The following is a 13464-nucleotide window of genomic DNA, read 5'->3' on the forward strand; positions in this document are numbered from 1 at the left end:
TTTCTTTCTTCAATGATTAGGAAATATCTTTTTGTTCGTTTAAAATATGAGTCGTGTGAAAGAAATAATAACTTGTCGAAATAATTTTCTTCTTACATTACGGCAATTATTTTTTTACAAATCACTTTTATCTGTAATTTTAGAATATATTTGAAAATGAAAATTATATAATAAAAAGTATTATTGAATTATTTAATAACTGTAAAAACTGTATAAAAATATAAAATACTAAATTACTTTTTTCGAATATTTGGGGATATGCAAATATTATACATTTGCTATTTTAATTTAAAGACTTCTTCCTTGACGCTATTATTCGCGTTTGATAAGAAATTGATATCGGTGGAGCAGGAATACGAAATTGCTATAGAATTTTATTAAATATGAAAATTAAGGACTACACAGCAGCACCCGATAAATGATTCAGTAAACCCTGTCAAAGTTTCTACGCGATATTTCCTTTCTTGGAAGTCGAACATCGGTAAACACCCTCAATGTTCTACTCGAAATGATTATAAATTTACGACAGGATAGCCGCACATTCTGTTTCTCATAAATTATAGTTGCCGCTATCGTTGTATCGATCGATAAACATATCTGCGAATATGTAAATGGGCGCACTTGTTGGCGAAACAAGACAGGCTATCGACTTCTCAGGAAAGCCAAACATGTCAAACTGGCTGTTATGATTACTCCATTAATTTGCTACAAGGAACGTGTCGGTATACCGCGGTATCGATTTTAAGTACTTGAAGCTTTTCCCTTTATTCAGTTTCAGTAATACGAATACAAAAGTTTTATCACATTTAACCAGATATCTTTAAAAAAAAAAAAAACAAAACAATTATATAGTCGCACAAGATTCATATTAATTAATATTTTATTATAAAAAAATAGGAGCTAAGAAAAATATACGATTTTTTAATTAAATTATTTAAGAGAATTTCGTGTAGTATTTCACAATTTTGATGAATAAACTATATAAATATTCTTAGTTGGCGATTGATTTAGTTTTCAATGAATCTCATCGAAAACATCTCATACATATACGTGTATTTTTTATTGCATTTAGCCGATGCAGAGACGAGCGATTTGTCTGTCATTGCTGCAATGACTGATAGTGTTCTCGGTTAGTCGATTAAAAATGTAAACACATAGAGAGCCGTGTAGGTCGGTGCTTGATAAAGCTGCCGGTGTGTGCATCATTATTCATCCACGAAAGGAATTATCTCTATTCGTACGCGATGTATCATCTCCTGTTGTGTAACGATAACGTAGAGATAATGTCGTCCTCGCCGATCGCAGTTCCAGAGATAATTACGCATCGCGAATTACTAGTTACAAATTGATGTAATAATCCTGAATTTAGATTGTAAGTGGAATTGCGCAATGCACAATTGTCACGCTTGTATTATTCGCGAGCAGGCGTTTCTTCCCTTTCCTCTCTCTCTCTCTCTCTCTCTCTCAAGGATATTTACTCAGTTATTTTGTTATTATTCTCTCGCAATTTTATCAGAAAGATAGTCTTCCGAACGCGAATCGAGTCATGAATTATTATGGCAATTTTCGTCCTCGCTTCGAGCAACAATCGGTTTATTATAGTCTAGGTATAATCACACATCACAAATGTATGTATTAATTGCACGTATATAAAATATTTACGCGGATATACTGACCATTATCATTTAATCTGAAATAAAAATTGATTATGATAATATATACTACACGTGTAACATATAATTATCAAATGTATCACCGTACGTATTTATGACATATTTAAATAAAACATAGATAGAAAATACATGGATGAATTCGCGGAAGTATGCATTATTAGTTACGGTGCGTGCATCCGATCTGACAAAATGTCAAGATTGACTTTACACGAGGCAGCGTATCGTGAAAAGTCTTTATTGAGCCGCTTTGTGCTACGCTGTTATAACGCGATATTAACGAGGATTACATCACAGCCGTCATTAGTCGCTGATGGATTATTTAAGGCCGTGCTAGGCACAGAGCCTTGGTTGTCGGTGTTATACGGATATCTCCGTTTCCGAACAACTTGCTCGCCCGCCTTCCTCTCCCCCCGCTCTCACGTCATATTAAAATGCGGCGGCATGATTCTAATAGAAGGCATTACCGGCCCGGGGCTGGATGCAAACACGTTGTAATGTATTCATATTGGCCCACTGCGCTCCACGGACCTCAAAGTAAAGGCTCTTCCTCGGCTGTGATATTTGAATTTTAATGCGAATCCCCCCATCCCCGCCGCTGTTATCGTCTGCCCCCTTGCAAACACTCTCTCTCTATCTCTATCTTTATCTTTATCTTTCTATCTTTATTCCTTTTTCTTTTATTTCTTTCCCCCCATTCTTCTCCGATTCTTCCCTCGCGTCCCACTCGTCGGCCACTCGAGAAACCATCGAGCCCTTTTCGGATGGGAACCCACCTTGGCAACAATCGCCGGATTTCACAACCCTCGTAGCTATTCTTAAAAAGGACTTCCTTGGCAGTTGCTCGAAAGATATTTCTGTGACCTTTATAGGGAAGAATCTTTTTCAGTAAAAGTTCTCCCCGATATGGCCCCCAATTTTTCAGTTTCTATGATAAATATTTATTTTAAAATTTAATTTCTCTCTCTCTCTTATTCTTTTTTTCTCTTTGTCATTTCAAACAAAATTCACAGATTTTTTCATAAAAAGAAAAACTACTTTAAAAACAAATATATAAGTAATATTTTCAAATATTTACTCGTATGTAGTCGGATATCTCGTTGTTTTCTTTTGTCAGGGAATATAAATGTATACGGATATGCCGTGTAGAGGACGAGACACAAAATAATTGAGTGACCAGACTAACGTTAAATAATAGGAGAATATGTTTATTTAATGCGAATATGATTATGTCGAGAATGCCGTTATGCTCCTGTCGCTCGGTCTCAATCCTTGTCTATAATGCTTTAATTCTCGCTGTGCTATTCTTCGGTTCTTCTTATCGCCGTGATGAGAGAGATCTTATTCTTCGTAAAAGAGTCTATAGGAGTGTGTCTCGATCCAAAATCGTCGATATTTATACTGTTCCCTAAAATTTATCCCTTCCTTGCAATGTCGAGCCAATCGCTAAGCGACAAGTAATCCGTCCTCTGATTTTCTACCTACAGTACGGACGCTCGCATCTATTGTTTTCGATCGAATCTCTGTCGTCACGTATAAACACGAAATAAACGAATATAAACGCTAAGTCGCTATCGGCAATAATAATCGCGCGATACATACAGGATGTTAAAAAAGTGGCGGATACGCTGTATAGGGGTGAATTCCTGAGGTTATTTGGAGACGATTTTTCCTCAGTGAAAATGTCGAGGCACCAATAATTTTCGAGTTATAAGTAATTGAAAATAAAGGGCTTTTCGTAAACTAAGTATTGTGGAATTAAAATATTAACAAAACTACATTCTTCAATTAATTTCAAGTCGACTTTAATTTAATAGAATTTTAACTTAAGGCTTAGTTACCAAGATATATGATGGCAAAAATTGGGAGCTTGCAAAAAATGATGACTTCTCTCAACATTTTCGTTGAGGAAAAATCGTCTCCAAATAACCTCAGGAATTCACCCCTATACAGCGTATCCGCCACTTTTTTAACACCCGATATATACATATTGAAAATAATAATTATACGCCTACACGTATATTTTTTTCTGATAAAGATTAACAAACAAAAGAAGTTATTTATACAAAAAATTAATTTTTTCTAGAAAAATAATTTTTTATCTGATGTATATAAATATTTTTAAGAATAGAATGTCTTTAATAAAAAAATTCTTTTAAAATTAATGTGACAAAATTAAAAAATGAAATAAAAATGTTTATTTTATTATTACGTATAAACGGTCATATAGGCGGCTGAATATTTCAAGAGTTGCGTAATCGATAAATGCTGTTGAGCTTCGTTGACCAGGCCAAAGGAGATTTTCTCGCTCAGATTGGTGCCTATATCTGTCTTGTCCTCCGAATAATCGTTCCTGCTCGAAGAACTCCTCAGGGAGGAGTCAAGCGAGTCGCCCGTGCGATTCTCTTCCACTCTCGAAGGAACCTCGATTCTTGTTATCTTCATTCTCGTCGGTTCTCCTTCGATCCCCAAAGAGAGGTTGATGCCGCGTTCGCGTTTATGGACCGACCCCACTCTAAGAAGGATGACAGAGTCGACGTTTGCTCTATCCTTCTGGATTATCTTGATGCTTAGCTTTCTTTCTGCTGGTGACGTATACGAAGGGTCGAAAGAGAGCCAACGAAACGCGGGGATTAGACCGAAGCATCTTTCCTTTTAGGCGGATATTAACTTTGTCACTTTATATGATATTAAACTCTTATAGACAGTAATCTATCGTCTTTTTCGCTACATTTGGTAAATATAAAGTATCTCTTTAACATTCACCCAAGCATTCACCTTTACACAAAGGAGAAATTTAGTTTACATTTAATTACATAAGAGAGAATGAGAGAAAGAGAGAGAAAAAATATTCAACAGTCTATTTTGATTCATTGCTGGAATAGTTCCGTAAAATTACCTTTTCTGGAAATAATCGACCTCTATCTACTCTTGTGAACGATGCGTGCCGAGTTTCTCATCGATGCACAATGACGGGTAGATTCAAGCGAATCGAGCCTGGCTGAGCGCGATAACAAGCTTAATGCGTTCCGGAACCGGAAACGCGGCCATTGTGCTCCCCTTTCAATCGGTTATCGACGTCGCCCGATCGTCCATTGATTCGAGATTCGCGCATTTAATTATCGCACTTCTTATCCCGTTCTTCGTGAAATTTTCTTCCCGATTAATCGCAGCCGCGTCCGCGACGCTTGATATCAAATTTAATACTTTTGCTGGGTCGATGAGGAGTGATAATGAACGACGTAAACTTCGCGGCACTGAAACTTAAATTTTCTTCACCCCCGATTTACGCTTCGTGTAAATTAAATTCGTGGAATATAATTATACATCAAGATAGATTACCTTTCACGAGGAATTTTAACGTTGCGAGATATTTAAAGTTTGTCGCGCAAATTCGTATGATAAGTTTCTCACAGTTTATTTGCAAAAATTATGTGAAAATTGATATTTGATTTGATTACACATTTTATTATGTATACATTTGTTTAATTGCATTTTTACAATAATTTATTTTAAAGATATACTATATTATGTAATTTCAGTGTTTGCTGTTATCTAAATAAAATTATATAGATAATCATCTAGATGAAAATTTGGCGTCATCTTATCTTTATATAGATAATAAAAATATGTATTATCTATATCTACATCTTAGATGAAAAGAAGTGTTATCTTTACTAAATTATCTAAAATAATATTCAGATAATTTGGTTTAGAGTTTCATAGCACATGAAAATATTTAAGTAGAACTTGAGCAGTAAATGATAAAAACTTATAAATAAAAGTATGAATATATTTTTATAATTTACATTTTTTTTATTTTACATTACATTTTTATTTATTTACATTTTTTAACTGTTTAAATAAGCGGTTTTAAAAATAATATTATCTGGAAGTTATCTAGATGAATCGTCATGTAATTTTATATTTTATCTAGATATATTTAAAACAAAATCATCTTTATCTTATCTAAGATGAATTTACATATTTTTATCTCATCTTTATCTAGCTAATTTTAAAATCATCTAAGCACAACACTGTGTAATTTAAAGTATACACTTTTATAATGCTTTTCTTAGAATATTGAACGAATTTCGCATGAAAAATAATGTTACAACGTGAAAGTATAATGTTACAATTTTGATTAGCTTTACAAGGATTCTTTTTATCTCATTTCAGTGTTTTAAATTAGACGGTCATAAATTTATACAAAAGACAAAGGCGGCAAACACAAAGAAACGTTCTTATATAAATGAGAGATACAATAAAACGTTTTTATTCTTATTTCTTTCTGCTTTATAGAATAGTGCGATTGTTCTGTTCTGTTCCGCAAGAATACCTTTGTACTATATTTCTATGCCGACATACGCGATACATGTGTCTTTACGTAAATCGATCTAAAAAGGAGTAAAAAGAGGAAGGTACGTCGGAAAGAAATAACGACAGAATAACGAGCACCGGCTTCCGACGTGCTTATACACGCTCGTTGTACGACCCGCTCATTATTTTCGAAGTAAATACGTCGTAAAAAGGGTATAGTGTTGGAACAGAAAAAAAATGACCAGAGAGCGGCGTTATGGGGTGCTGACTTTCAAACGGGATAGACCGAAACTTTAAAGAGACTTACTAACAGCTCTCGCTAATTAGGTTGGACAGTAAAGATGAGAAGCTCGGACTTTCAAGAAAAAAATTCAGATACTCTTTTTTTCTGTATATATTTGTTGCTATTCTTAAATTTGGATTACAAAGAGAGAAGGAGAATGTTTGCCAATGAAAAATATTTGACATTAATCTCGCATAGCAATTTTTTCATATTTTTTATATCTATTTTACTATTATTTTTTATAACACTTCTATTATACTATTATTTATTATAACAATTTTATCACTTGCTCTTTAACAGAATTAACTCATAATCGAATGTAATAAATCGCGATTAATTTAAAGTAAATTTCGAATTTTATGTATATATTTTTAAGCGGATTAAATAAAAAGTTGTAGATAATTTTTAAACGAATTATATTAGGATATGTTTTGCTAAAGATAAATATGTTTCTAATCCGTCATTATATATATATAAAGCTCGGCTTTTGTTCAAATATACTATTGTTTAACAACTTTCGCGTCTTGGGACTTTTATCTTTTCAAAAATCGATCAGTCTCGATATCGCGAGTCAATTGCAACTCGTGTATTCTTCTTCTTTCTGTGTTCCAAGACTTGTTCCTTTCGCTCCAGTTTCTTTAGTCGTTTTTTCGTTATTTTAATCTCTTACCTTTTTTTCGACTAGCAGTGTCTATTTACGTTCTTCAGTTTCACTCTCGTATTTTTTTTTGTCCGCTACGTTACGAGATTTTTCTCCGATGAGACAGAAAACGTGTCCGAGAAATGCATTAGTATTTTGCAGAACGATTAATGGACAATTGTTGCCACGTACATATTTGTCACGAAAACTTCCTGTTTTTTTTTATACATTGGTTCCTATTATACATATGTTTTTATAATACTCTATATTTATTTTTATATTTAACCAGTGCAGCATTTTTTCCATTTGTCATTTAATTTTGTAATGTCATATTCATCGATACTTTTAATATCAGCGGCACTGAATAATTTAATAAGATTTATAAAATTTAGTAAAATCGAAATTACACGTCCCAAGTATATAATGCGAAATATACATACTATCGCGATTCAAGATAAAATAAAATTTAATGCAGCGGAAAAGTATTTGGAGATATGAGAGAGTACTTGAAGGAAAAAAGATAGAAATACTTGTAGACAGTAGACATCAGTTAAGTTTGTATTTAATTGATCTTTGCTATCCCCATCGAGAAACGACGACACGGTTCTTAATTAGCGCGCTAATTACCCCTGTTTTTCGTCTTGCTTTGATCGCGATTCGGACTTGTCCGACGAGTTGTTGTTTCGGGGTCTCTCATTAATTAAAAAGCAACTTGTTTTGTCTATATACCGTTTCGCGGCGATAGTGGTGGCGCGAGGTGTAAAAGAGTAACCGTGTAACTTGTAATTGCAACAAAGAACAAAGCGGAGAAGAACAAAGCGGTTATTGTACTCTCGCTACTTCGTTTCCGGCTGTTTTAATGTTTACGGTTGAGGGAGAAAGAGAGAAAGAGAGAGAGTGTTTGTTTCAGATGGCGGAATTTTAATTACACTTTCGCATACACGTATATAATTAAGTCGCATAAGCGAACACACGATTGTTTTCCTTAAAAAATACGTGTAGCGAGCACATCGCGATCGTGCAATGAATTGTTTCGGATATCGTTTTCTAAAATCAGCGATTAAGAAATTATTTTAGACCTAGTTTTTTTCCCTCACACTCTGTGTATTCAATATTTATATATTCGTAAATACAAAATTGCCATTATTTCAACGCTGTGTAGTTTGAACGTGATTTTACAGATATATAATTTGAGAAGCTGCAATCTCTCTATCCGGAATATTATCACTCGTGAATTATTATATAATCCGCGCGATAGTTCTATTTATGACCGAGATGGTTATTTCGTCTCGCGCCGGTCCAAATTTAGCGGAGCTACAATTTCCCGTGACCCGTTTCGTCTCTCGCTGTTAATGCCGTGTCGTCATCGTACATGCATAATACGGGGTCGCAAACATGTGCGTGGGAAAGAGAGGAGAGATAGAGAGAAAGCAGGGGCGATTAATTTGCTTGAAAACTTTTGTAATCAGACCGCGAGTCAAGTCGCGATAGGGCGTGACGCCTTTTAATAAAATTTATGCGCGCTCGTGCCGGCATAGTGATGAAGCAACGAGAAAGTAAGGGGAAAAAAAAGAAAATAAAATGGAAAATAGATATTCGTTTGCGTTCCCGGAACATGTATTTTCCTGGAAGAATATCAAGGATATTATACAGAGAAAATCTCAGAGATGTCGTATATGAACGAATGAAAGGAAAGGAAACGAGCATGTAATAATGAAAAAGAAATAAAGAAACATTAACATTTGAAATTAATATATGGAATAAATAGATATTTAATTTTTATGTAATCGAGAAAGGCGATTTCGTATAAAAGAGTTTAACACTAGATAGACACATAGAAACTTTGAAGAAAATAAATCTTTATAATTGACATTTCTAATTTTATTCTTTATTCTATATCTGATTAATTTTATAGAAATGTCTTGAAACAAATATATATTGTAACGTAGAGAAAATGACATAGACTTAAGTCGAGTTTGATAAATAATTGATAAATTCCTAAGGCTGCACGTCTCGCGCCGTTTATTTCATCAGAAATGGAAACAGGGAAACCCGACGTAACCCACTTGATGCAAAATTCGAAGTATCCTCGGAACGTTGTAACACAGTTTGCAGTATCTCTCGTGAATTGTACCTTGAAGCGGTTTGCACGACTTTGTATTCCGACTTCGTTTCGACGCGGCGAACTTGGCGCCGCTCCAAAACGAATATCAGACAATTTACCGGTAATTTCTGTAATGCCATATTGAATACATTGTGCGAGAGAGGATGTAATATAGTTCACGATGCCTTTCGTAAGCATTGCGCTTTAGTAAGACTGTCGGTCGATTCGTTTGTGCCGCTCTCTCTCTCTTCTCTCTCTCGATTTCTCTATCTTTCGCTTGCGCAATCGTGTTTCCGTAAAGGCTCTCTCGTCTTGCGAGAGACGGGATCGTGAGAAAAGGGTCCGCGGTCGTGTCGGCCTCGAGTCGCTCTCGAGAGTAAGAGGTGGAAACGCCCAGAATTGTATTTACCGACTACATGTACGCGGATATTGTATGTATGTACATGGTACCTGCGGAAGATCGTAAGACCGGCCATGTGCCGGGGTTAAGATCTTGCGGACTGCGTCTAGTGTTCTCGACATTCCGCGCAGCATCGCTATCGTGATCTTTCGACGACTCGAGCAATGCGAGTTTTTATCGTCTTTATTAAAAATTATATACAATATATTTACGATCATCATTTTTACACGTGTATATTATATTCGACGAACAAATGGGCAATTTTGTCATCGAGTCAAAATTAGAATATTTTTATTGGAAAATTGTGGTCCAATTCGATTAAAAATTGATTTGATACTTGCCTCGATAAATATACGTGAACATTTTTTAAATTAGTTCTTTTTAAAACATTTTTTTAGATATTGATATAATTTGAAATTATAAATCAATTATTTATGAGTTTTTAAATTTAAATAAATTATATTATATACAAGTCACCAAACATCATGTCATATATAGAATATCATTTTTCACTCACTTTGAAATATCTTCCAAAGGGAAGGAACACTATTTTTTAATTTAATATTATCGTCGAATTGATTACTTCCATTTTCCTTCCTAGTATTATGCGCTTAGAACCTTGGCCGTGTTGACGAGGGTGATTGTCGTCGAACGGTCGACCTGAAAGCGCAGTCGGTCGATGCAGTGCATCCTAGGAAGATATATAATGCATTCGGTGCGTTACGCGAACAAAGAACCGTATACCGGAGGAGAGTTACCGTAACGTTACTCGAACGACACGCGAAGTAACTCACATTTTTCCGCAAGGCGCGGTACGACGACCTTTTTTTGCGGTCGCCGAGCACCGTGTTGCACGCATAGAGTGCACGTCCTGGTTACGTATAACGTAGCTTAGGATACTCAAGCCTAGATTCATAAACGTTAGCTTACTCGTAGAGTCTAATTTCTCATTCGCGTTTGTTGCAAGCGAAAATATTTCCGCGTCTCTCGAAATTCCATTAATTTATAAATAATCTTGATCTTTCATTTCATAACTGGAGCGCGTTTTGATTGTATTTTTTTTTTATATATCATTGTTTTTTTATTTATCAACGTATTTTTTTAAAAAATGTTTGCGACACTTTTAACATAACGTTAGAAAGGAAGAACGCGCTAAACACGTTGCCAGCGTTTCGTAAAGCGCTCGAGGGATTAATAAAAGGGAAAAGAAGAATCGCACTAACGAAGATTCAAGTTTTCACGTTCTTGCGAGTAGTATAGTCTGACGTTTATGCATAACGCTCGTCTTAATGATCTATGAATCCAAGCTTGACGCGAACGCATCATCTCGGCGGATCATTTCGGCTCGCTTACCTGAAGGGAAGCGGCTTACTTGGGGTTAATCACCTCTCTACCTTCCAAGCGTTATCACCTACGGTATTTCCCTTCCCCTTCACCTCTCCACCATTTCCTCCACAACCTCGACCTCGAGTTATCCACTATGTTGTTAACCCGGTCGACCGGCCCTCGATTTGTCCCCGCGCAGGTTCTATACGATATAATTTCTCCTCGAATCCACTTCTACGGGGTTTTCGCGAGAAAGAGCACGTGGCACTCTCGATGAGGGTACGAAGCACCCCGTGTGTTCGGTTAAAAGCGAGCCAGGGGCTAAATACTCGTGGCTGTTTTGTAGTCGCGTTGTGTCTCGCTGCGAAGGACAACAAATGGCGGGTCAGTAAGGTGCATTTTACCGGTCTTAGAAGGGCATTCTATTCGGTTATTATCCACGACGATAGCGGAGATAGAATTCGCGTCTGATGAGCGGAGTTCAAGGAAATTAATTCGCAAATTACAGCGCGCGCGAGAGGAAGAGGGAGAGAGAGCGACAGACGGAGAAAGTGCTTCGGCCGCTTCCGGATGTAGCGCATCCCAGACAGATACAGAGAGGGAGTCGCGATGAAGATAAGGGGAGGGGACGGCAAATGCACCGCCATTGTAGACATACCGTGCCTAACGTTTACTAACGACCGTGACCAATTGCTCGTTTCCGATTTTCATTGTCCCGTCGCCGCTTGTCGGCAATCGACAGTGAGCAAGAAGAATGTCGCAGTCGTTTCTTCTCCCGATACTCTCCCGAGGCGCTCGGGGACATTAGACCGAGTTCGTAACTCGTAAGAGATCCACTTTTAAACGTGACGTCTCCGAAGCGAAGCTTACAAATTGCCGAGTTGATTAACGAACTTGCAGCTCCGTGAACGCCTCATTTAGCTTCTTGACGTCCCGATTCATTTTTTATAATTGTATACACAAAGGAGAAGCGCGTCGGATGCGTCGACCAACTACTACTTTTTTTTTTTTTTATTGACCTTATTTTCTCTCTTTCCAGTCTTGCTTCTGCCATTCTTCATTACGCTCTGTACACGAAAATTACACAAATTTATCGACCATGTGTCTATTGTTGGAGAGCACGTCCCGATTTTAACTAAATACCGGTGTATCCTATTAGCGGGTAATCACGTGGCTTGTTCTGTCAAATTAATAGCGGACCACAGCTTTTAAAAGCGACGCTTAATTTTCGTGGCAATATTCTTAGCGTTCGAAATAATGAAACGCGCGTACGAAGGGCGAAATGAGCTTTGCGATTAATTGCGATTAATTCGATAGATTGTCGGTCGACATGGAACGGCGTGAAAATGCTGCGCTCGCAAATGAAAATTATCGGCGGGTTGTCGCCCGCTGTTTTGTTTATGTATATATATATATATATATATATATATATATATATATATATATATATATGTGCGGCGTGTATACGCAATAATTGGATCGTCCTGTCGTTATGTCCGTTTGTTTTCGGCCTTGATGTGTCGTGCAGTTTTCCCTCGAATCACGTCAGTCCCTTGTTGTTCGCCCGAGGCTCGCCGGATTGATTTTCGATTTTCCCGACTTAGTGCATGCGAAAATAATAACATATCTTGTAATCCGCGCGACGCGCGTTGGAGCACGTTCATTTTTCTTTGCATCCTCCTCTTCTCCTCCCCGGTCGTCGTAACTTTCCATGGACTTCGCCATTCTCGAGGAAATTGCCCGTAAAATTTTCAGGGAATCCGCGTTGATTACTTTTTAATACGTAAACGCGAGTGCGGTAGCGAAATCAGTTTCTTCTGGAATGCATAGCACGAATTCCTATTCTTATTTTTTCAAAACTCAAAATTGTGTTAAAGCATGGTCGAGCATATTTCGCGGTTGGAATAACGTGATTACAATTTCTAGAAATTCATTAAATATTCGATAAAATAGCGTCGAGAGAGAGAGAGATGAAACAGTGACATTTATCGGGCATTAATTAAATTACTATTTCGCTTATATACTCTATATTACTCTTATTTAAAAAAAAAATTAGCAAATGTTTGATTATTACGCAATGGCAGAGATAGAGAGAGAAAAAGATGGAGAAAGAAATACGTGCTAAATGAAAAAAAATACACGAGATGATTGATGCTTTACATCTATATGCTGCGAACATTTTTCGTGTTTACGAATGTTTATATGTGCTTATCGTTCATCCCCAGGTCGACGACCGCGCGAGAATATGCTTTTAGACGTCGATCGTATAATCATTCTCAGTGGTTTACACTCGGTAATTAAAAAGCTTTTAGCGCAGCCGTTATCGTTCTCGGCGTCTTATACACTTGCGCGTTTAACTTTACGTTTTTCTTTTTTTTTTCTCATTCTCCTTGACGCTTTAATAAGGTTCAAACCACACCTTTTAATCTAGCGACTGCATATCGAAAGAAAACATTTTTAAGTTTCAAGCTGAAGAAAGCTTTCGCAAGATAAATCGAGAAATAATTCCTCCTTTTAAAGGGAGATTTTTATAAAAACTTTGAGTGAGTCATTTGTCAAAAGAGTCACGGCTCTCTGTTAAATATATATTAGTATATAGTAATTAATAAATATATTCGCTAATTTTTATTGCATTAATATATTTTATCTTTACATAGATTTTTATAATTATCTTAAAAATTTCTTGTTGTGTAAACACATACACATAATTTTTTATATATC

Source organism: Prenolepis imparis, unplaced genomic scaffold (genome assembly GCF_030444845.1).
Source record: "Prenolepis imparis isolate NDT839.2.m4 unplaced genomic scaffold, iyPreImpa1.0 SCAF_15, whole genome shotgun sequence".
Classification (NCBI taxonomy): Eukaryota; Metazoa; Arthropoda; class Insecta; order Hymenoptera; family Formicidae; genus Prenolepis; species Prenolepis imparis.